This window comes from Simochromis diagramma, unplaced genomic scaffold (assembly GCF_900408965.1).
Source record: "Simochromis diagramma unplaced genomic scaffold, fSimDia1.1 OVJJ01000781.1, whole genome shotgun sequence".
In the NCBI taxonomy this organism is placed as follows: domain Eukaryota; kingdom Metazoa; phylum Chordata; class Actinopteri; order Cichliformes; family Cichlidae; genus Simochromis; species Simochromis diagramma.
This window is the reverse complement of record NW_024386832.1, coordinates 70957-97628: the sequence shown is the minus strand read 5'-3', so window position 1 is coordinate 97628 and position 26672 is coordinate 70957. Positions and strand designations below refer to the sequence as shown.

At 38.7% G+C, this 26672-nt stretch overlaps 1 pseudogene; it reads right to left on the bottom strand.

Moving 5' to 3' along the window:
• Window positions 1-3185: 3185 nt before the first annotated feature.
• Window positions 3186-23102, bottom strand: LOC120731416 (annotated as a pseudogene).
• Window positions 23103-26672: the final 3570 nt, after the last annotated feature.

The following is a 26672-nucleotide window of genomic DNA, read 5'->3' as shown; positions in this document are numbered from 1 at the left end:
CAGTCACCTGCCATTTTGTTGATGAGTCCAGCACATTAAACACCATTGTTTTAGGAGTGCAATATTTTCCTACTGCACACACTGCAGAAAATATTGCACAAGTGAAAGGCTCACTCATGACAGAATGGGCAATTACTGACAAAGTCACATGCATAGTAACAGATGGGGCTGCCAATATGGGGGCTTGTGCAAGGGAGCTACGACAAACATGCCATATGCATAGCGCACACCCTGAACTTAGTGGTGAAGAAGGCCCTTGACCAGACCCCTGAGCTCTCTGACATCCGAGCCAAGTCGGAAGATCGTGGGATATTTCAGGAGCAGTACCACTGCAAAGGTAAGTTCTTAAGTGGCTTAATTACAGTTTCTTTAATGCTACGTAAGTGTATAGTTCTGCTCCCTTGACAATCTAATGTATGCTTTTTTAATTGCATTTTGTAAGGAGAGGCTTTCAGTGGTGCAGGAACAACTAAGGAAGCCTCAACCGAAACTAATACAGGAGGTGGAAACCTGCTGGAACAGCACTTATAATATGCTGCAAAGACTGTACGAGCAAAGGGAGCCAGTGGGTGCTGCTTTGGCAAGTCTCACAACAGACATCCCACCTATTTCATCTGAGGAATTTGGTATAATTTCAGAGTGAATAGAATTATCCTTTAATTGTCCCACAAGGGGAGATTTGGGTGTAACAGCAGCAAGAAAACACAAATACAAACAAACAGTACACAAGACACAGAACAGAAACATACACAATTTTTACATATTTACATGAAGGACAATGGTTACCAAAAACTGAGTACCATACTGTTGTTAAATTAAATTAAATACAGATAAGAGGCAACCCTGGTTAAAGTGTGAATCGGTTGATAAAATAGTGCAAGATACAGCGCTGATGTAAACATCTATGTTTGTTGGGAGCAGTTCTGATTGTACAGTCTGACAGCTGCAGGGAGGAAGGACCTGCGGAAACACGTGTCTGGTTGTCCTAGCACCATTGTCCATGCTCTCTCAGGAAAAAAAAAAAAAAAGTTGTCTGGGTCAAAGGTCATACCTTTGCTCACTATGCTGGATCATTGCCTCAATGAACAAATGGAAAAAAAAAATCCCCATCCATTGGGTCTTCTCTGGCTCAGAAGCTGAGGATGCTATTGAGAGAGAAGCTGGATAAAATACAAACCATGAGCATTATGTTCCTTGCGACACTGCTGGACCCAAGGTTCAGAAAACTCGGGTTTCTCGGTCCTGCAAGAGCTAGCGAAGCAGAAAAAAAGACTGAAAGCAGAATGTGCTTCCGTAATGAGGGCCTCCACCACCTCCTCTTCCTCCGCACCACCACCACAGCCATCAACGTCAAACTGTTGAGGCTGTTTCCCACGGTACTATTGTTATTGCATTTGAGTGGCATTTATATAAACTGATTGTTGGGATGTTCTCTGTATCTATTATTGTACGATCTACTGTACAATATAAAGCGCCCGGAGGCGACTGTTGTGATTTGGCGCTATATAAATAAAATTGGATTGAAAATTGAATTGTTAGTATCACATAAAACTCTCCTTATTGTTTAGGTAACAACCTGTGGCATCGCCTGGATGAAAGTGTCAGGCAGACACAGACACAAAATGTGACAGCAGACACGAATATTGAGGTCCAACGGTACATGATGGAGCCAAATATTGGAAGGCTGGAGGACCCCCTTAAATACTGGGAGAGACAAAAATATATGTCTATCCTCACTTATATAAGTTAGCACTGACATACCTGTGTACCCCTGCCTCATCTGTGCCCTGTGAGCGAGTGTTTTCAAAAGCAGGGGAAATATTGTCCAAAAAAAGAAATCGCCTACGACCTGCCACAGTGGAGAAACTGTTGTTTTTAAATAAAAACCAATGATGTGTCCCCTAAACACTAATCACTGTCCATACCTCAATGTTACAAAAGCACAACCACTGTCCATACCCCAACCACACCTCACCTCACAGTAAATGATCATTTCCATTTTAAGCATTTCCAAATAATCATTTTCCATACTGCCAGTATAAATATACACAGTATACTGCCATCACTACAATATACATGTTTTACACACTCCTTTTGTTGTTGAGATTTACAGGCTGTGTGCAAAATGCCACACTCTTCAAATTCATGCCAACTAATATTTTTACGTCCAGTAGGTGTCCTACTAGAGCAAATGAAGCTTCAAGACGCTTTGCGCTGGGGTGAACCAATTGGAGGAAAAGCTTCAGTGCTTCATGAAGCGTCATCTGCCCATCACTACTTCTTAGATCACCATTAAAAACATAAAATAGAAAAACTGACTAAGAAAAAAAAAAAAAAAAAAAAAAAAAAAACAGCCTGTACCTTTAATTTCTTCCACAGGGCAATACAACTACAGTGTGTAAATGGCAGCTAAATCTTCTCAGACTCTTTACCTTTGATTGTTCACCACCACTTAACAGTGCAAAGGAGAAAAGAGTAGTGGTGTGCGGATGCACCAAGGAGACAATCAGAGAGAACTCGGGACAGCTGGAGACATTTAAGGATGCAGGGACTGACAGAGACAGGGAAGAAGTCTCATTGTAACGAGTAAAGTTTATCTTGCCTGGCTGGGCAGCTCTCTGGGTGCTCAGCACTCCCAAAGCTCTGATCCTAGAATCACCCCTGCTTCTGCCTTTACTGTTTCACGAAAGGTTAAAAAGTGAATGCCCACAATTTAGACTTTAATTGCAGTAAATTTTATTCAATGAATTTAGCAAAAGAAAAGCAAAAGCAAGATCAAATAGTAAAAATAACAAAAGAATAATCAAAACACTTAAACTATAGTTATCTAACTTCATGCTTCATTCAGTTTATGTAATTCTGCTTCAGTTAGATTTGTCTTTAACACATTTTCACATGAACATTCATTATAACAATCTGTTTTTAATTCAAATCCAGAGAAACACTTTCTTTTACTTTTTAAAACTATTGATTCTGATTTATTATCAATTTTAATGAAATCATACTGCTACACATGTACATCATATTTTGTAAGTCAGACATTCTTTTAGATTAGTGGCTCCACTGTGCCACTTTCACCCCCATCCTGCCCCCCCCCCCCCCCATTATGTTATTAGAATCATTGTTATTCTATTTTCTGATTTGTTACACTGGTTAGGATAAACATATATATTTGTATATATTTTCAACATGCCAATATTGAGAAATAGCGCATAATTAAACCTCATTAAAACCACATACAAGTTATGATAAACGGTACATATTTACGTTTAATATGTTGTTATGTTTTAAACAGTTTTGGGTGTTTGTGCTACTGTGTTAACCATCAGTAAAACACATATAAATCATGGTTCTGTGTTTACAAATTACAACACTTAATGTTATTTTTCTTATTCAGAATTAAGTGTATGATGAGCAGGCGGCACAGTTCGTATCTTTCTGCATTCCTCCAGACGCACACAAAATTACCAAGGTTGAAGCTGGCTCATGTGCACACACACAAGCCATCAGACATTAGAAATGTTATTTCCACGAGTCAAACTATGTTTCTCATTTATTTATTGATCAAAGTTATATTTTAATTTCTCTTTGATTAAGAATAAAAATGCTTTATTATTAGGAAATGGAGAAAAGCTCTGTTATAGCACATTTTTAATCACATAAGACTGGATATAAAGACCTTTAACCTTTCCTACCTGTGATGTAGAGGCAGCCAGAGAGACGCTTCAATCTCCTTCTACTACAGATGTCACGACAATAGATACAATCGAATTAAATTTAAAATGCAACACTCCCATTTATCGGGGCTTGGATCTAGAGGTGGATTTAAAAGAATTGATTTCCCAATTCAAATACAATTTAATTTAAATAATCAGATATTAATTCATTAAATCCTGAAATCTATTTGAATTCTAATATATATTGTCAGAAACATCAGAATCTAAGCTGAAAGCTCACCAAAGAATTTCAACAACTACCAAACAACTAAAACACCAAACAATTAAAGAGCAAGTAACCAGATTCCACAGAATCGTTCAACTGACAGCACGTACATGGACATGCTGTCGGATGCTGTGAGCAGACATTTTCCCTACAGACATGAAACTCCAGGAATCACTCAAAACAGGAACTAAAGTTTTCTCCCCATGACCTGATGGTTGCTTTTGCTTAGAGAAAAAAAAAAAAAAAAATTGTGTTTCAGTCTTTTAGTGCCTCATCAAAACTTTTTTGGAATATGTTGTTGGCATTAAAATCAAAATAAACTAAAATGTTTAAGAGCTGCATGGAATTTAGGGCTGATATCAATCTTTAAGACAACAATGTGGCCAAGGATCAATATTTTTTTGATAATCTTCAAAACTATTTTTGTCTTTCAATTAAAAAATAAAATTTCTCATATTTTACAATGTTGTTTTACACATGTATGAATAAATATTTGAGTTTAAAAGATTTGATCATTGAATTGATTGAATCATCTATTTGTCATTAAGTTTATGTAGATGGAAAATGATCTGTACTGACTTCACTTCTACCAAAGAAACCTGTAAGTAATTGCAGAACAGAGATCAGAATGTGAACAAACAACCTGAACAGAAAGAGGGTCAGAGGGTCTGTTATTTCCTTTTGACTCTTCTCACTGTTAATAATTACTTTTCAATGATTTTCCAGCAGTAAAGACATCATCTGCTGCAGATTTTGTGGCTTCAGGACGGTCTATAACTTTAAGGCCAAGCTAAATAACTCACATCACTGACTCTTGGTCTCAGTAGCCAGCTGCTTTGCCTTTTTTCCTTTCATCAGACCACGCAGAGATACAGCCATCATCCTCCTTCTCCACAGCATTAACTACATTGTAGAATATTGCTATATTATGTCCCAGAGCTTTAAGAGAATTTATTAAATCCTGCAGGGCAAAGAGGAAAGGAGACTCAGTTGTAACAAAAGTAGTATGATTTCTTATTTTATCATATGACTGTGCTGAATATATTACCTTTTGGGTAAGCTCGGGTTCAAACATAACGTCATATTCGGAGTCGACGAAAAAAAACTGGAGCTTTAATTGCATCCTCAAGGCTCTTGTTAAACCAAAGATGATTGATGAGCGCCTTGGGCAGAGATAAAAAATACACAGCAATCTTTGAGATGATGAAGTGATGATTACAGGATAGATTAGAGTGAAGAAGGTCTTGATTATGATACCCGCTATAACATCAAAGAGGAGCATCATTCAGCATCAATTTATCACATTTTTTGTGTTTATTATGGACACATACTGAGGCTATTCCAGTTGTAATCATAGTCGAACCAGCTCCTCCGATTACCAGCATCTTTGACTGGGACTTCAGCACAGCTGGGGCCATAGAGGAAGGAGGACGCTCCCCTGACAAATACAATACAAGCCTTTAATGACAGGACGAAACTACAATTCAGACTCATCAATGTGAGAAGAACAAGGAAAAAAAACAAAAAAAAACAAAAAAAACAATTGGACCTCATTCATAAATAGGACACACACACACACACAAATCTGTGCATAAAAGATGGCCCGGTGTGTGTGGCTGCTCGTCTGTCACTGCTAACTTTGTTCCTGTTTATATTACTTCTAACCTTTGTCATCCACGAAACAAAGTCTCTGCTAAGGTATGGTTGCCAGACACTACTTGTCTTAGCTAATTATAGGCCAATCTCCAACCTTCCTTTCATTTCAAACATCCTTGAAAGAGTAGTTGTCAGCTAACAGATCATCTGCAGAGGAATGGCTTATTTGAAGAGTTTCAGTCAGGTTTCAGAGCTCAGCACAGCACAGAAACAGCTTTAGTGAAGGTTACAAATGATCTTCTTATGGCTCACAGTGGACTCATCTCTGTGCTTGTCCTGCTAGACCTCAGTGCAGCATTCGATACTGTTGACCATAATATTCTATTAGCGCGGTTAGAGCACGCTGTAGGTATTACAGGTACTGCTCTTCAGTGGTTTTTATCATATCTATCTAATAGATTCCAATTTGTGCATGTAAATGGAGAGTAGGGCTGCCACAAACGATTATTTTGATAGTCGACTAGTCACAGATTATTTTTGCGATTAGTCGACTAATCAGATCTTCATCCATTGGACGTAAAACGTACAGCTTATTGCAACAGCAGCATCTGCTCTTATATAACTATCATTAGCTTACAGCTTTAAGTGTTTAAGGTATGTGCTAACTAAAAATAAAGACAAGATGACAGTTTATTAAATTTTAATGAAATTTGCAGATTGTTTCGGTGAAGTTTAATAAACTCCTTGCTATCTAAAATATAACGGGACACCGGAGTATATTCTCCAGCATCTCATACTTCTGATAATCAGTTGTCTGCTTGACGTTTATTCAGCTGTGTAAAAACTATAACTTTAATCTCAGCCAAACCGATTTATTCAGGAACAAATAAAATACTGAAAAAAGCCAAACAATAACATTTTTAAATTATCTTAGTGACTCATATATCATGTTTAACCTGAGTAGCGAAAGACGGCGGTGGGTTTGAAAACGATTTGCCGGGAGTCCGGTGTTCTCACGGCTCTAGTGACCTTGCCCCCGGCTAGCTATCGAGCTAGTGGGTAACAAACGTCTCTGAAAACGTCGGAGCACTTTTGAAAATATGTGGTGTCTTGATAAACTGAGCAGATATTTGAGGTTTACACAGCTACATTCTCGCCTGAAAATATGTTAAATGTTTATTTTGTGACCCAGAAAGAATAATAAGAGTAATATTAAAACTAACTAGCTGCTGCCATTTTTGGAAACTGAGCAGGGCTGCCCTATGAATTCTGGGACACTGCTTCTTCTTCTTTGGGGTTTAACAGCAGCTGGCATCCTTGTACATGCAGTGCTGCCATCTTCTGTTTCAGTCCGTTATTACACTCTTAAATTCTACTACTTATTCCTGCGTCTTTTGGGATCTTACAAAGCTTCAAACGACGCGTCGACTATTAAATCAGTCGTCGACGATTTTGATAGTCGACGTAATCGTGACTAGTCGACTAATCGTGGCAACCCTAATGGAGAGTCCTCTTCACACACTAAGGTCAACTATGGAGTTCCACAGGGTTCAGTGCTAGGACCAATTCTGTTTACATTATACATGCTTCCCTTAGGCAATATCATCAGAAGACATAGTATACATTTTTACTGCTATCCAGATGACACCCAACTCTGTGTTATTCAACATTGGTTTTACACATACTACAGTTAAATCTCACGTTGTTGCTTGGCGCTGTCGGGTTATTAACCCCTCCACTGCCGCAGTTTTCTGCTTTTAATCAGCTCTGTGGCCCTTCTGACTTTATCTCCGCTAACACAGAAGAGCTTAATTCTTGGTTTTATTCTTGCTGTCAAACAGTCTGGGACTCTGTGGCTCCTGCAGGCAGCCTAAAGCTAAACCTGAGCCTTGGTTTAATGAGAGCACTCGTGCTGTTAAGAGGGAATGTCATCGAGCAGAATGGAGATGGAAAAAGGATAAACTGCATGTATCATTTCAAATTGTCATAGACTGCCGGCATCGCTACCAGAACACTGTTAAAGAGGCAAAAAGGGAATATTTGCAAATATTATTTCTTCCAACTGTCATAACCCACGTGTGTTATTTAGGACCATTGACACTGTTCTTAATACTCCATTGAATGTCTGTTTGGAAGTTTTGCCTGATATTTGCAATCATTTTCTGAACATTTTTATTGAAAAGGTTGTCACTACCAGGTGTGGTTCCTGCAAATTTCAAACATGCAGTAGTGCAGCCACTGCTTAAGAAACCTGGCCTTGATCAAGTTTTAGCTAATTATGGGCCTGTTTCCAAGCTGCTTTTCCAAGGTTTTAGAGAAAATTGTTTTTAGTCAACTGAAAGATTTTCTAGATGAAAATGGAATCTTTTAGGTTTTTCAGCCAGGTTTTAAAACCCTTCATAGCACAGAATCTGCATTATTAAGGGTTTTTAATGACATCCTTCTGGAATGTGATTCTGGTAACCATGTTGTTCTTGTCTCGCTTGACCTAACTGCTGCCTTTGACACAGTAGACCACAATATTATAATATCTCGATTAAGTGATGTAGTGGGTTTGGTGGCACTACACTTAATTGGTATAGGTCTTATTTGGCCAATAGAACTTTCTCCGTCAGCCTTCTTGGTTCTGAATCATCTTCTGCTTCTCTGTCATGCGGCGTCCCACGGGGCTCAATTTTAGGGCCACTGCTGTTTTTACTGTGTTTATTGCCTCTGGGTTCCATCCTTAGAAGTCATGAGATCTCTTTTCATTGTTATGCCGATGACTGCCAAATTTATTTGCCACTGAAGCAGAAGGATGGCATCTCCATTAAACCTCTCTTGACATGCCTAGATGACATCAAAACTTGGTTGGCTCTAAACTTTTTAAATTTTAATGACAAGAAAACAGAAGAGTTGGTGTTTGGACCCAGTGGTACCTCTGAGTTGTCCTCTGTAGATTTGGGACCCCTGAAAGTTTATTTTAAACCTGTTATTACTGACCTTGGTTTAAGTTGGATAGTGATTTTAAATTGGACAACAAAATCAGAGCAGTGGTGAAGTCCAGTTTTTATCATTTAAGGCGACTGGCAAGAGTGAAATCTCTTCTTTCTAGGCAGCACTTTGAAACAGTGATCCATGCTTTTATTTCTTCCCGTGTGGACTACTGTAACGCACTTTATGTGAGGTTCAGTCAGTCATTGCTCTCACATCTGCAGCTGCTTCAAAACGTTGCTGCATGACTCCTAACGGGAACTTGTAAAAGAAAGCATATAACCCCTGTCCTGGCCTCACTGCACTGGCTGCCTGTGTCTTTTAGGCTACGTTCACACTGCAGGCGAAAGCGCATCAAATCTGACTTTTTTGACCCTATGCGACCCAAATCCAATTGTGGTATGATAGTGTGAACAGCACAAATCCGATATTTTCAAATCCAACCCAGGTCACTTTCGTATGTGGTACTAAATCCAATACATATCTGATGTTTTAGAAAGCGACTGCTGTTTGAATGGTCATGTCGCATTAAATCAGTCTTTTACGTTACTGACACAAGACAATCGCCAATTCTTAGCGCAGGAGAAGCGCCAGAGAAGACATCGTGAACACTCCCTGGCCATCCAGTGTAGATGTTAGTGAAACTGTTGGGAAGACAACGTTGGAGAAACGTGAACATTTTATTTGTACTGTATAATCTGCAGATTCTGACAGAAATCTGCAACTATCCTTTGAAGCACCGCTTCTGTCTAAAACAGCAATAAGGATAATTATTAGGCCATGTGTGAATAACAAAATAACTTTATCACTTAAAGCAAAATTGGGAAACGTAAAGTCCGAAACAAGTCTTTATATTAAGGGCCATCAGTCAAACAATACTGTTTGGTCTGCGTGTAAGCAGAGCGCGTTGTGTGTGACGTCTTCTTTTGCGCATGCGGGCCGCTTTGAGGGCCGTGAACGAAACATGTATGAGCTCATCTGCTAAACTTACTAAACATGTATTTTATTTGTAGTGTGAACAACCAGACAAAAAAAAAAAAATTGGGTTTGATCAAAAAAATCAGAACTGAGCATCACCTGCAGTGTGAACGTAGCCTTAGAGTTCATTTTACAATTCTCATGTTTGTTTTTCAATGCTTTCACAATCTTGCCCCGCCTTACCTCTCTGAGCTTCTTCATCCCTACACACCCGGTCGGTCTCTCAGTTCAGCTGACCAGCTGCTGCTGGAGGTACCGAGATCCAGGAGGAAGCTCAGAGCGGACAGGGCCTTTTCTATTGTGTCTCCTAAATTATGGAATAAAGCTGTGGTTGTTTTAAAGCGCTTCATAAATAAAGGTGATGATGATGTTGATGATAAGTCATGTGCACAAATGTTTCAGGGCAGCTGGGGCCAAACAGAAAGGAGGATGCTCCAGTGAGAAGTATTACAAAAGCCTTGAGTGACAAAAAAGGAAACAAAACCTACACTCATCATTGTGAGAAGAACAAGAAGAAAATTATTGGATCTCCTTTACAAGCAGAGTGTACACACAGAGCTGTGTATAAATAATTTCTATGAATGTTTCTCCTGCAAATCAGTGATTTAGGAGAACTTTGTTATCTGAATCTGTACTCTAAGAACAAATGTAGAAGTATCTCTGACCATGCATTCAAACAAATCATTGTCTTAGAAAGTTTGAACATGTCTTTAAACTAAATATTGATAGTATTACTAACTACAATAGTTCTAATAAGAAACTAATTATCATTGTTTCCTTTTAACCACTATTCACAGTTTTCAAAACACTGAATTACAATCCAATAATGCATGCTTTTGTGTATTATGTTTATGTGTGATGTATTTTTATTATTCTTGTAAAGCGCTTGATAACAGCTTAAAAATGGCTATATAAACACATTGAACTTACTAATTTAGGGTAAATTTGTAATTTCGCATTAGCAGAAACACAATGAAACTAAGTGTATTATTGGGATTGTCTAAATGATTTGTAGGACTGCTTGTGCCTGTCATAGTGATATGCGAATAATGGCTGTACAAATGCATCATGGCTCACATGTGCTCACTGCATTCACAGTGGCTGATCACAGCCAGTTTGTGTTGCAGTTTGTGAAACCTGGCAAGAGGACAAACTTTGCCAAAATGTTGAATCATTTACACTAGAATGAAGTTTCACCAGGTGTCCATGAATCAGAATAAATCAGTATGTCAGATATTTACATATTGAATTTTAAATCTGTCAATATTTAAATAATTTGCTAACAAGGACCTTACGTTTAACAACCCACAATTAACTGTTTCAATCTTTGGTTGAGGATTTTATATGCTACTTTTTATGCTTAAATAGTTTTTCGGTGGTCTGAAAGTAGACAGTCTCTATAGAGAGAGGTGGGTTTTAAAGGGATAACAGGAGGAGAGAAGCTGCAGAGAGGACACATGTGGCAGAGTAAGTTTAGCAGATGAGCTAAAAATTGCTGATTAGTTCTAAACAGAAATCATAATTGAAGTTCAGAATACTGGAAAGACACACTTGAATTAAACTAAGTATTCAAATCTATTACAGTAGTTAGATTTTTTGACTGGCAACAGCATCCACAGATAAATCTTCAAATATACAATTCAACCACACAAAAATAAAATTTACTGTAAACAAATTATCTTTGGACAGATTGGCATGTAGAGTATTTGTAGGTATTGTGTATGTTATTTAGACAATAGTCTTGCAAATTTGTGAAATTTTCTCATATTTCTGTGAGTGTGATAGATTTGTTATTAATAACAATAAAAACTGACCAAGTGGCCTAATAGAATAACATCTTCAAACTGAGTGACATCTTTATTACCTTAAATTAAAAAAATGTGTCTTAAAAAGTTATAAAAGGGTTATTGGGGAAAAGTTGATTTACTTATGGATCCTAAATATGATATTCCTGTTAGGAAAATCATTAGAGGTAATAGTTTTGGAAAAAATCCTTACTGTGCCTCAGCTTTTACACAATGCTATTTTATGACTCAGGGTATTTAAATATTTAAAAGATATTAAAAGTGCAATACAGCCTGCTGATCCCTTACCAGGGGAGATGTTAGATCTTCTTCCACAGAAGTCAGACAGCTGGTTGTTGAGGATGATTCCAGTGCTTGGAGAGAGGACCTTGGAGCCAAATCTGAAAAGAAAAATATATTTAACAAACTACAAAACTAGCATCCTCCTTGTGATTAATTTCTCCATTATCTCTTAAACCTTTCTGATCATTCAGCTTCAAAGGAAGAATAATATGTGATAGCTGGTTCCCAACATTTTAACAGAACCATCCAGATACTGACACGCCATTGATGCTGCTGGTGACAGACACAGCAGATCCATCTTCAGCCAGCACAGACACATGTGTGGTACCAATGCTGTCCACATACTGGGTATCGCCATAATACTCAGGGGCATGAGTCTCGTTAGTGATCAAACTTCGTATGTAGTCAGCAAAGTTATCCTCTGTTAAATTTTTTGCCTTTGTGAACTGCAGAGCATAAAAAATAAACACATTACACAATATCCATGAACATCAAGACAAATACAAAAAAATACATAAAATATTTAGAGTCAAATATTAACACGGTTTGTGTTTATCTGCTTTTAGAGCTCGTTATTTGTTTGTGTATGTTACACCACTTGTCAGAATTATCATTTTAAAGAGAAACTGTAAATGCTGATTTACTGGGAAATGTTGGGATTACAGGAAAGTTTTCACAGCACTCAATCTTTAAAAAAAACTAAGTACACCCTTTCTGCTTCCGTAAGAATTAAGAGGGTAATTACCAGACAGGTGCTGATAATCAAATGACCTTCATTAACTAATCATTAAACTGGAAGCACCTTTATAAATGCATAAGTTTGGCAGTTTCCTGGTCTGGAGCATTCAGGTGTGTTAACACAGTCTCACTAACAGTCAAGTCAGATCAGTAAGCTCAGAGAAAATGCAAAAATCTCTTAACAAATTCATGAAGTGACCACTGATATAACACTGATAAAAACCAATGTTGCCTTTTTGAAAGCAGGAACTTTACTTTTAAATATTTTATACTGTCTATTTTTAGGGGTTGATGCTGTGTTATTGCTACTTTTACTCAAGTCAGGGATCTCAATATTTCTTTCACCACAGTCATAACTAAATGTAACTACTTAAAAATAATTTACCTCTATCCAACAAAAGCAGGTGTAAATCTGTCCATGTGATACTTACATTTTCTCGGTCGAACTTTGGATCTCCGATACGTTTCCTTAATCCATTGGCAAATTTTAAAGCTTCAATATAACGGTGATAGAATAATGTCTTTTCATCGGTCGTGTTAGGTTCTTTATTTATTTTATATCCTGAAAATATAAACAGCTGTTAGAAAATGTCATTTTGTGATTTCAGAGTGTAGATGAGCAGCAGTTCTACAGTCAGTATCTAACAGGAACCTTTCATGATGTTGAGGATGAGGCTGAGAATGGCTCCTCCTGCAGGAGGTGGAGGGAAGTACATCTTATAATCTCCCAAAGAAATATTCCACGCTTCAGTCACTTTAACTTCATATGATGCCAAGTCCCCCAGTGTGAGGTTTCCTTCCCGTGAAATATTCCACGAATTAGTGCAGTTTTTCAAGTCCGTGACGTTTGCTTCAGAGCAAAAACAGTGAAACAAATGATTCTGCTGAATAAAACTGAACACAACACATATCATAATCAAGACTTTTAATGAATCCAGACAGCTCACAGTATAGCTTGTGAGAGATCATGGCAGAGATTCACAGAGCTAATTGATGTGTTTGTTTGTAATTAGATCATTGTGCCTGGCAGATATAGAAAATGGTCAGAAAGAGAGCAGGATGAAACCCGTCTGACAATACCTGCTTCCTGTATGTCACTGATTAAATTCTTTGCTATTGTTCCGTTGTAAAACACATCTGGTCCCTCGTTTGCGATCATCTCCAAAGTGTCAGCCAGTTTCTCAAATTTCACAGTATCACCGGTCTTAAGCAGGTTCCCATTTTTATCTAAATATAACTCCCTAAAAGACAAAGACAGTGAAATAAAGCTGAACCATTCTCTGTTTGCTCCTCATATTTTTGAAATCACATTGTGGGTGTATTTCATACCGTATTAACGTATTATTAATGCGTTGGATGTATTGACCATGGGTGTATTCAATACGGGACCCATTTCTGGCCAGTTTGATGGCCGGCTGAAAGAGGTCGGCCCACGGCAACTTCCCATACAGCCGGTGTGCTGCTTCATAACCTCGAATTTCCCCAGGAACCCCAATCCATCTGCTATCTGATCAGATGAATAATGGATAATCAGGGCAGGAAAGTAACTCATACATTTAATCATGTTTTCAGTCAACTGTAAGGTTCTGACCTTTAATGTCCTGAGATAACATTTGTTATAGTTTGGTGCTATATAGTTTCAAATGATTTCTACTTTATTTCATTTCAGAGGTGTACTTGGTGTACCTTTTTGTCCATTTATAATTAGCTATATCATAGATAATGTTTTGCATATTATACTTGGGCGACCGTGGCTCAGGGGGTTGGGAAGCATATCTGTAACCGGAAGGTCGCCGGTTCGATTCCCGGGCTCTCTGTCCTGGTCGTTGTGTCCTTGGGCAAGACACTTTACCTACCGGCCAGAGGGGCCGATGGCGCGATATGGCAGCCTCACCTCTGTCAGTCTGCCCCAGGGCAGCTGTGGCTACAACCGTAGCGTGAATGTGAGAGTGAATGAATAGTGGCATTGTAGAGCGCTTTGGGTACCTTGAAAAAGCGCTATATAAATCCAATCCATTATTATTATTACTTACCTTTGCTTTTTACATTTATTTATTTCACTATATATACACATGATTAGACTTTTCCTGGTTATAACAATGTTTATCATATATATCAGGATATCATATACAGGAAAGTACCTGCCTTTCTATTTTCTGAGGCCTACATGCAGGGGTGTAGCACTGCATATGTATATATATATGTATGTATACACACACATACACACACACACACACAAAAACACAGGTACTATACATAGTGGGTGCATTATTGATGCATTTTTTTTCGTTTTAAATAAATATTTGAGCCGATAACCCCTACGGTGGACATGATGGGCCAAAACATCAACAAATAGAAAAACACAGCAAAAATCACACAAAACACAATGGAAATAAAAAAAGAAAAAAAAAAACGAATTACAAAAAAAAGAAAACAAACACTTCAGTTTTGTTCCGTTTTTTTTTTTTCTTTTTCTACTTCTGTTGTGTTTTGTGCGCGTTTGCAGTGTTTTTCTATTTGCTGGTGTTTTCTTAAGTTGTAGTCCATTTCGCCTTTCAGGGCCACCGTAAATAACAACTTGAGGTGGTCATTAGAGTAGATAATAAAGAACTGTTTATGCACTACATTTAATTAAAAATCTCTAATTTGTCAATAAGTCTACATAGTTTGAAATCACATTTTAACACTTATTTTTCAACATACTGCACTCCACAGTTACTTAATGGCTAAATAAGTTCTGCTTTTCTCTATATTGGTTTTCCTGTAGGCGTACCCGTGGAGGGCCAATGGCACCTTTTTGGATCCCAAGTGCAAACAGGCTATGGATTGCCCACACTAAATACCATTTCAGCCAGTACTCGGGCCCACAGTGGCCTGCCTATAAAACCCCCACAGCCTCCTCCACTATAGTTTGACATCAAAGTTCAGTTATCCAACCAATTTATTCGGATCATTTAATTATGATACTAGTTGCTTTGAAATAAAATAAATTGTTAAACAAAAAAAAAACAAAACAAAACAAAACAACAACAACAACAACAACAATAAAAACTATATGACCTACTTTAAGTGAACCTTAATGAAGAAGAAACATTTACAGTTAAAAGAACTGTGTTACAGGATCTGCTGCTCTTCTTGTGACAAACCAAGCAAACAGAGTTCTTCAATCCTTTTGTCATTATCTGATAATTTCACTAACCTAAGCTCCTCATACCTGCAACCAAAAAGCTAGTGCACGACAACAGATGGATCTAGAAAAACAATAAAGACTACCTACAAAAAAATTGGGGGGGTAGGTAACAGATGCAGGTCTTTAAATAATGGTATTATGTTATCCTACCTTGTTTCCGGTCTGAGGTGTTAGCACATGACTTAAGCAGATCAGGGGTCACGTTGCTGGGGAAAGTCTCTCTGGAGTTGATTATTGTTACTTTACCTTTGAAAAGATGACATATTATTACTTGATTCTTCAGCAAGACTGAGCTGCTGCATTAGAATGTGGGGAATGTGGGTGTCTTTTTACCAGAGCGGTCCATAATTGTGAATATGGACCCTCCTCCGATTCCCGCACTCTGTGGGTTGATGATGGAGGTGCACAGCAGCGCAGCAATGGCGGCATCTACTGCAGAGCCGTTTTTCCTTAGTATTTCCCTGAAAGAGTTCACCGTTATTAACTGAATTAACTGAATTTAGATCTCAATCAGGATTTTCCCATTCTGCAATTGAATTTCTATGATGCATGCCCCACTAACTGTCTTTGGACTGTGGGAGGAAGCCGGAGTTCCCGGAGACATGGTTTAATGAGCTTCCAAAGATGCTTTAGTGCTCAGGTTTGCTCTTAGAAAACTACATGTGTTGTATAAAACCTTTGTTAGTACATATAAACAGAACAAAGTGTATCAAAAAAGAAATGTCACTCACTGTCCAATGAACATCTGCAGCCAGTGCAGGGTTTAGGCACTTGGGCCTCAGATTTACAAGAGAAAATTTTAGCAACCACACAGAACAATATGATTGTAAACTATTTTCTGATTATATGGCAGGTGGGAAAAAACAATGTACAAATACTTCATTACTGTGCTTAAGTAGGGTTTTCAGGTATCTGTACTTTAAGTATTTATTTTTTGACGTTTTACTTTTACTCCCCAAATTTTGAATCGAAAGTACAGAAAAAAGTAACATTTTCAAAACAGGTTTGCAGTACTTCCGAATCTAGCTAGCACTACAGAAAAGAAGGAAACAGGAAGAGAGTGATGTTTTTTTTCCATTGGCAGGTAATTTTAAATTCAGCTTTTCTGTCAGTTCAGTTAAAACATCACCAAACACACAAACTGTGTGCAAACACCCTGACCACCTTAAGGTGGCAATCCTTCAGGGAGAAAACAGAAAAACAAAGCAACATGCATGAAGCTTGCCACCCTGGAGGAGGTGATCAGTGACAGGCTGTTGGCAATCATAGACAATGACTCCCACCCCCTCAATAGCACACTTGACAATCTGAAGAGCAGTTTCAGCAACAGGTTCATTCAACCTCGCTGTCTGAGGGAACGTTACAGGTCGTTTCTTCCCACTGCTAACAGACTCATTAATTCATCCACTTGGGTCAGGTCCACCCATGTGGAACAGAATTAATCTCACCTCAATGGACCCCGTCACTTTTGTATACCATGACATATATTTACACACATACTTGCCCTTTTATATTCAAGCTATATCTCTATTTTTTTTTTTTTTATCTATTTACCTTAATATTTGTTTATCAAAACCTCTGTTAGTACACTCATTTTATATGAGTGCTTGGTGTGTATTGCATTTTTGCTGCTATGACAACTCAATTTCCTTCTGGGATTTATAAAGTCTATCTGATTCTCTGAATACCTTTGTACAAAATTGTTAGCGAAATTGTCCTTTGAGGAACAACTTTTTACATTCTTATTTCAGGTATATTTTGGAGATTTCAGTTAAGCAAAAGCATTTTAACATACTTTTGCCACCTCTGGCAACTAACCACAAACCTGCATATGCTAATCACAGCCATTTCCTGTACCACCCCTGCTTGACGTTTTCTGGATGAGTCATACTAATTTAAAGATATTCAACAGACTTCAAATGTCTAGCAGTTGAAAATAACTACCAATACCTTTCAGTTGAACTGCAGTAATTGCTGGCATAGTGTCATTCTGGAGCAAATCCCTGTTGTGCTTTGGTGCACCAATTTAAAAACTGATTTGAAATCCAAGACCATGAAAATATGAAAATAAATTTCGAACCATTAAATTCTTAAAGAAAGAAAGACTTTTTATACACAACAGTATTTTTATGTTACCATTTCTGCCTCCATTAGGTATCGGGATGAAAGCCTTGGACCCATTATCAGACACTACGCTGGTGTAGTGGGTGCGGGGTTTCTTCTGGTGCATGCCTGGCCTCGTGCGATGAGAGTATGCAGGCAGTTCATGAAGGATGAAGGAGTTTATACCATTGACATTCCCCTGACCTAAATCTAACAGAAGACCTCTGAAAAACTGTTTGAGGTCATGCAATGCCACCCAGTTGTACCTCAGACTGTCAAAGAGCTCAGTGATACCCTGATCCAGATCTGTGAGGAGATCCCCCCCCCCCAGAACACAATCTGTCATCTCATTTGAAGTATCTCCCGATGTTGTCAGGCATATACAGTGGCTTGCAAAAGTATTCGGCCCCCTTGAACATTTCCACATTTTGTCACATTACAGCCACAAACATGAATCAATTTTATTGGAATTCCACGTGAAAGACCAACACAAAGTGGTGCACACGTGAGAAGTGGAACGAAAATCATACATGATTCCAAACATTTTTTACAAATAAATAACTGCAAAGTGGGGTGTGCGTAATTATTCAGCCCCCTTTGGTCTGAGTGCAGTCAGTTGCCCATAGACGTTGCCTGATGAGTGCTAATGACTAAATAGAGTGCACCTGTGTGTAATCTAATGTCAGTACAAATACAGCTGCTCTGTGACGCCTCAGAGGTTGTCTAAGAGTAGTGATGGCCAAATGAAGCTTTCTGAAGCTTGTATTGAAAAATGGTTCATTACTCGGAGCTTTTCAACACAATCCTCTCTGGTGACATCTGGTGGCCAAAAATATGAAGAGCAGCGTGAATCCACAAAATAAAACTAGCTGCTTCATAATGATTGCCCACTCTACAGAGTGGAATTCTGTCTGATATTGGGCCACCGTTGTGTTGCTTTAAACGTGTATTTTTTGGGGTGACAAAAATGTTGTTTATTACTTTAATAAATAATTTTGACCAGTAAGCTTTCCTTGTTTAAATAGACCACACCATGCATGGTGTGGTCTTTCTTTGCTTGTGACTTCTTGATGTTGGTAAATACAATAATTGAAAAAAAAAAAAAATACCACGTTACATATAATATACATCTAATAATGTTCAACACATTATGGAGTATGCTTCTGCTGTGAGATCCCGCCTCTATGTACTTATGCAGTTAATCGCTAGACGGGTGTATTTATAAATAATATTACATTAGGGAAATTTTCCTATACATATTTTTGACCTGGGGGTAGAATTGATTGTGAACTGGAAAGGGAAAATGCTTATGAACTTGCAAATTAAAAACATGATGCATTTAAGGTAACCCTTTTCCATTTGTATTTAAGAAGAAAATTTGTTCCACTGTGCGATGGCCGAACCTGTTCCTTTTCGTGGAGATAATTTCTCCTGCCTTAAGGAAAATCCCTTCACATGGCACAGAAGAGGCTGGAGTGCACAGAAACTGGTAGAGATGCAGTTATACATTCTAACTGGGCCCCACCAACTATCAGCTAAAGAGAATAAATAAATTAAATTGCTGCACATTTTGCAGACTAACATTTTAAAATTATTTAAAACATAAAATATATATTTTTATAACATTAAATATAAAGAGTCAAATAGAAGTCTTTCTAAAGTTATTTAATGATATTTATATTATGAAAAGCAGATTTTTGACATTTGAAGTTTTTCCCGTTGTCAGATAAAATAAACACGCACAAAACAAAAGCAAACAACAAGAACACAAAGCTGGAAAACCCACCCGATTGACCAAAATCAACTAAAAATACTCCCACACAACAGAAACTCCTCTCTTCCTCGCTGGCTCCAAATCTCTCAATAGAAAGATCAGTGGTTTGCTATCTGTAACCATCAAAACACTCCACAAATCCCGCGAATGGTTCACCTGCTTATAAACCACTGAATCAGATACCGAAGCAGTCACGTTCTAAATGAAGCTTCGGACGTCATTGATCACGTGACTCTGCCCAAACGAATCAAGCTTCGACACAGTGCTTCTGAAGCAGTGTGTTGATTTTTTTTGACACAGGCACCGGAGCTTCAGCTTCAAGCGGGCCATCACTATCTAAGAGAATATTCGGAGCAACAACACCATGAAGTCCAAAGAACACACCAGACAGGTCAGGGATAAAGTTATTGAGAAATTTAAAGCAGGCTTAGGCTACAAAAAGATTTCCCAAGCCTTGAACATCCCACGGAGCACTGTTCAAGTGATCATTCAGAAATGGAAGGAGTATGGCACAACTGTAAACCTACCAAGACAAGGCCGTCCACCTAAACTCACAGGCCGAACAAGGAGAGTGCTGATCAGAAATGCAGCCAAGAGGCCCATGGTGGCTCTGGACGAGCTGCAGAGATCTACAGCTCAGGTGGGGGAATCTGTCCATAGGACAACTATTACTCGTGCACTGCACAAAGTTGGCCTTTATGGAAGAGTGGCAAGAAGAAAGCCATTGTTAACAGAAAACCATAAGAAGTCCCGTTTGCAGTTTGCCACAAGCCATGTGGGGGACACAGCAAACATGTGGAAGAAGGTGCTCTGGTCAGATGAGACCAAAATGGAACTTTTTGGCCAAAATGCAAAATGCTATGTGTGGCGGAAAACTAACACTGCACATCACTCTGAACACACCATCCCCACTGTCAAATATGGTGGTGGCAGCATCATGCTCTGGGGGTGCTTCTCTTCAGCAGGGACAGGGAAGCTGGTCAGAGTTGATGGAAAGATGGATGGAGCCAAATACAGGGCAATCTAGGAAGAAAACCTCTTGGAGTCTGCAAAAGACTTGAGACTGGGGTGGAGGTTCACCTTCCAGCAGGACAACGACCCTAAACATAAAGCCAGGGCAACAATGGAATGGTTTAAAACAAAACATATCCATGTGTTAGAGCGGCCCAGTCAAAGTCCAGATCTAAATCCAATTGAGAATCTGTGGCAAGATCTGAAAACTGCTGTTCACAAACGCTGTCCATCTAATCTGACTGAGCTGGAGCTGTTTGCAAAGAAGAATGGGCAAAGATTTCAGTCTGTAGATGTGCAAAGCTGGTAGAGACAGACCCTAAAAGACTGGCAGCTGTAATTGCAGCAAAAGGTGGTTCTACAAAGTATTGACTCAGAGGGCTGAATAGTTACGCACACCCCACTTTGCAGTTATTCATTTGTAAAAAATGTTTGGAATCATGTATGATTTTCGTTCCACTTCTCACGTGTGCACCACTTTGTGTTGGTCTTTCACGTGGAATTCCAATAAAATTGATTCATGTTTGGCTGTAATGTGACAAAATGTGGAAAAGTTCAAGGGGCCGAATACTTTTGCAAGCCACTGTATACAACCACGTCGGATCCATACAAACTATTGAGTATCTGCAAGTTTCTGCAAGGAAATGTGAGTAAAAAGGACTAGCCTGCCACATAGTTTATTTTTTTTACTTTAATTTTCTGCGTGTCTTTGAATTCACACCTCTCTAAGTTGATCATTTCAATTTCCATCAAATCAATCCTAAACATAGGGACTATTGTAAAATACAATTTGTTTCTAGAAACTGGGTTTAAAATTCTTATATTAAAATTCTTATATATTCAAATAATCAAAAAAAAATGTTAATTTACCAAATCTGGTCGTTGGTGTTTCCTGGCTTGTGTAGTCACTAGGTAACAAAAGCTCAACACTGGCCCTAGCATCCTGGAGCACTTCCGCTGTGTTTTGTTGTACAAAAACCAAGTATTTACATTTCAACTTTTAACTACTTACATTTTCAGCATTTAGGGTTTTTTTTTTTTTTTATTATTATTTAATTTTTGCTGTGTTTTTAGCAATTAATGCCATTTTTGGTATCTTGTATCTTATGTCTCATCACCCATCAGCAAACATACACTGCCAGCCCTCTTCCAACACCTGAAAAAGCAGGGGTTTGAGGCTTGTAGAACATACAGGCAGAGCAGAGTGGGTTTGCTCTTCACTCAGGAAAATGTTGTATAAAAGTGAGCTCAGGTGTAAACAGTGCAATGTAGGCCTTTGGCTTCAGACTGAGAGGAAGTGCTTTTTGGGAGCTCTAACAGGGGCCCAAACCGTCAAGACTGACTTGGAATAAAGGGATGCCCGAAAACAAACCACAGGGCCAAGGGTTGCATGCTTCTCGTTGTTATACAGTTCACAATTTAAATTGGCTATTCTAAATTTTTTTTATTCATGTACATTCTGAGTGCCTTATTCAGTAAAAATTACAAATTGTAAAATTTCAAATTTGTTTGTTGTGTTTTTCTGTTAATAATCCCTGATTACAAATTTTGCAGAGCAAAACAACTACCAGATGGTTGAAAAACGCTATTACAGCTAAAATAACAAAACACTCCCGTGGTCTGCTTAACATTACAGGGGTTAAAATGTTACTCACCGTCCAATTTCTGAACATTTCCCGGAGTCAGCGGCCACAGCAGCTTTTGAGAAAGGGCATTTAGGGTCCTTGTCCGACGGGGCAAAGCAATTTTTATATTTACATACCCCCCAAATTACACTAACTGTAATTAGAGCAGCGCTTAAGACTACAATTACGAAGACCAAAATAGGTATTGTCGGATTTCCTGACATCCCTGCTTTCTTCTCTGCGTAACCGTCGGTAGTTCACTTACTCTGAAAGTTTACCGCTTGATGATTCCCCCGATTGCACATCGACGTATTGCACACATATATCCGCTGTGTGGGTAATGGTATATTCGATCCTAATCGTTCCTCTGGTACCCTAGATGTTGACCTTGCTGCTCTGACTCCTCACCTGAAGAGCTCGATTATTAATCTTGGGGTAAAAATAGACTCTGTACTTAGTTTTGATGGCCACGTAAACGGGGTGGTGAAATCGTCATTCTTTCACCTCAGATGTCTGTCGAAGATCAAGCGTGAGTTGGAAACTGTCATCCATGCTTTTATAACCTAACCTTGGACTACTGCAACTCCCTTTTAATAGGGGTTGGCCAGGGCACTCTGTCACGCCTGCAACTGGTGCAGAATTCTGCTGCGTTTTTAACTGGTAAAAGAAAATTTTAGCACATTACTCAGGTTCTGGCCACCTTACATTGGCTTCCAATTACATTTAGAATCCATTTTAAAATCCTTTTACTGGTTTTTAAATTCTTGAATGGTCTGGGACCTATACATTTGTCCGATCTGCTGACGCCGGTCTGGTCAGGTGAGCAGCTGTTATTCTCAGTCCTAAAATCACGGAGACCGATTGTGGCCCCATTCTTGGAATGATCTTCCTCTTCACATTAGGAAATTGATATCAGTGGTGGTTTGTAAATCCAGGTTAAAAACTAATTTTTGCGCTGGTCTTTGACTCAGTGGATAACGGACATTGTTATTTTATTATTATTATTATTATTATTGTCATTTGTTTATCGTATTTATTATTTTTATTGTACCGCCTATATTTCTGTTATACAGCACTTTAGTCAGGCATGTGTTGTTTTTAAAGCGCTTTATAAACAAACTATGGTATGGTATGGTAGGCGGAGACGTTTGCTCCTTGGTAAACAGAGGTAGCTGCTAGGTTGATAAACACTGCTTCCTCTACCTCTCTCTGCGCACGCCACATAGAGAGGGGTATGGTAGGGCTGACATTTTTACTCATCTCTGCAAGATACTGGGTGGACCTCGCTTACCTCAGCTTTTTCCTCATTGTGTGTGATCCCACCAGGGATATTATAGATATTGTTTTTCCCACTGAAAAAAAAATAGCATCAACGGCCCTTATCGCTACTTTAGCGACTTCCTACTGTACTCTATGCGGTGTTCTTCAGCCACGCGCTGCTCTTTTTCATCCAAACCATAAAGCACTTTGCATCAAGATTGTGACTTTTAGTCTCCGGTCAGTGATGTTGGTTCACTGTCTGACCGAGTGAGAGAAGAGATATTACGGCAGTAAATTATGATCTTCAGTTGGACTAATATCAAGTGCAGCTGAATGTTCAGATATCTGTCAGGACTGCTCAAATATGAATTATTTATAGTGATCTAAAACAGAAATTAAAACCCAAGTGTGAAAAGATGTAGTTAACAGACATTTAAAACTAAACTTTAGGAAAAATAAAAACCGAAACAATATTTTGTATTTAAGATGAAACCTATATGAACTGTCTTTAGCTTAAATGTATTTTGTTAACTTCAAATTTGGACAACTTTGTCAACACAACCATCATAAAGAACCTCTGTTGAAACTGAGATGTCTAAGTTAACTGCATTCAAAGTGTTTGCATTTTAATATATTTTCTTTTTCTTTCAAAACATCTTATATCTATATGCGTTGTATAAATAAAATAAATAAGTAAAAATATATATGATGCATATTGTTCGCAAACAGGGACAGCTGGTATGAATTGACTGACAGGGCTAAGTCCTCCCTATCCTATTCAATAAAAAATAAATATACATATTTAAAATCATCTTAGAACCAATTGCTTAAACGCTGGTGTAACGAAGTGCAGCAACAACACCAAATGTTCAAAAGAAAAACAGCTAAATAGGATTTAGCTACATGGGCTTATTTTTCACAGCCCAAGCTCCACAGCAGGGGTGCCCAATCCCAGTCCTCGAGAGCTACCGTCCTGCAGCTTTTAGACGCATCCTTCTTCTGACACACCTGAATCAACTGAATGGCTTGTTATCAGGCCTTTGCCAAACTTGATGGCATGCTGAAGAGGTAATCACACCATTTGATTCAGCTGTGTTGGAGTAGGTGTAACCAACTTTAAGGTATAAAGGTGAATTACAGCGCAATAATTACTTGGGCTCGTAATAAGACCCTGGCCAGAATCAGAAGACACCAAATTCGTATGGAGCCAAAGTATTGAGCAGCAATAATGACCTGGACACAATGTTAACTTTTGAGTAGCCACTCTTGTATTGTTACAAAGTATAACAGGTATTTGTCCAATTATACAGATAAAGTATAAAATAAAATAAATAGTGTGCACACTCAAACAAAATAAAAGTACTCGTTGGGGCCCTTTAAGAATTTAGAATTAAGGTGGCGATAGCCAACTTCAAAGGTCCTTGTGAGTGTAACTGGAATGTATGAGTGTGTGGTGTGTATCTTCTTTGGGGTAGATCGTCCTCAAAGTGGTTGGCTCGCCATCTATCACAACCAGAATATCGTCCTGGTCCTTGGACTTTTCTGTCCTCTCCAAAAAAACCTGACCTATAATCCAGGTCATAAAATGTACATTCTAATCAGTCTGTTTCAGATGCATTGTTTAAGGTTAAAATACAAAATCAAAATATTGCATCACCTCATATTCATTGCATCAACATCTTAAATCTTATCAAATCTCACAGTTCTGTTGTACAACATTCAATTTTCAAGCATATCAAATATGAGAACTAAACATCTAAGTTGCTCAAATATTTCTCTATTCATGTAAACATTAATTAAACAATACTTATGGTAAGTAACCATTGACACTCAAAATACAATACACCATAACAAATTCAGAACTATGTGCAAATAAGCAACAAAATATACATGTGAGTTCAGTTCAGAGGCATTAAAGCAATGTGCTTAATTTCTCCACACTATAGGCCTATTCGTGAGAGAGAAATGCACTAAAAATTACCCTCTAGATTACTTTAAACTCACAGTGAACTGACAAAAATTAGCTTTAGAGCAGCTAAGAACATGTTGCTCACCGTTGCTCTGTTTCACAAAAGCCCAACACACACTGGCGTTGGAATTGCAGCAGCTCTCCGGATGAAAGGTGAGTGGTTAGCCTGTGAGACACCGAGCTAGCATTAGCATGATCGCGACGGTAAGTCTCTACAAGTTTTTTTTCCATCAGAATAACACTCGTCTTACCGACGTTGCCTCTCTCCTTCATCCAGCCACTCGACTCCGGACTTCCAGCAGGTAAGTACGCTGGCTTTCCTTCGTCTCAATCTTGAGTTTTCCTCTCTTTTGTCCGTGGATTTCTCGGTTTGAGTAGTAGATGCCTCCACTCCTCTTGCTGAGATGAGAAAAAAACCCGGGAGCACCATGCACCTCCACCTCACTTCCTGGCTGACAGGGTCAATGCGGCCTGGGTAGGCTCTGATTGGTTGCTGAGCTAGGTGCCCTCACGTGGGGTGAACTGAGAGGTGCATTCAATGGTCATAGGAAATACGACGCTTGTTGATGTGGACAGTTAATATAAAGAGAATAAGTATGATTTTTTCCATCTGGGCTACATAGGGATGCATCTAAAAGCTGCAGGATAGTAGATCTCGAGGACTGGGATTGGGCACCCCTGCTCCACAGCATCATCTACCATTCACTTTCATAGAGTAGTGATTTACAAGTGTCAGGCCACGCCCCCTTGATTTGCTGATCATTTGGGCTAAGTTAGTTCAGCCCAGAGGCAGGAAGAGACCCTTTTGTGAGTGTCGAGGGTGAAATCAATATGGCTGCAGCGGCAAACATTAGCATGAACGAAGTTGATGAATGAAGCACATTGGAAAATAGTGTAAATCCATCAATGTTTCGTAAAGTTAACATAGCCTGTCAACTGGACGAAGGACACCGCATTGCTTTACAGAGACGCAACGAGCTGGCAAAAAAAGAAAGCAGTCATTCACTATCACGGATTGTGCACTGTCAAATTTTGTGGGGCACATCAGCTAGCTTTACGGGGATCAGGTGAATCTCTGACTTCCCTTCAGCTAGGTGTGTTTCTGGACCTCCGCTTTGCTGGGGGATGCACACTTTCTTTTCTTATCGTTTTTCATTCTACCCTCATGCATGTTGGTAATTTATACAATATTCTTCAAAAACGGACCACAGATCCTCTCAGAACCAGACAGGAGAAGTCTTCCTGCTCCATCGGTGAACTGAAGAATAACCACATGGTCACAACCAGATGCAGATGCAGCTGAAGTTGAAGCAAGGCTGTGCAAGATGCGGCGGGCTGACAACGCATCAATACCAGCACAGTGCTGTGACATGATGATGGAGCAGTCAAAGGTTCGCTTTCCTTTTTTTTTTTTTTTTTTTTTTTT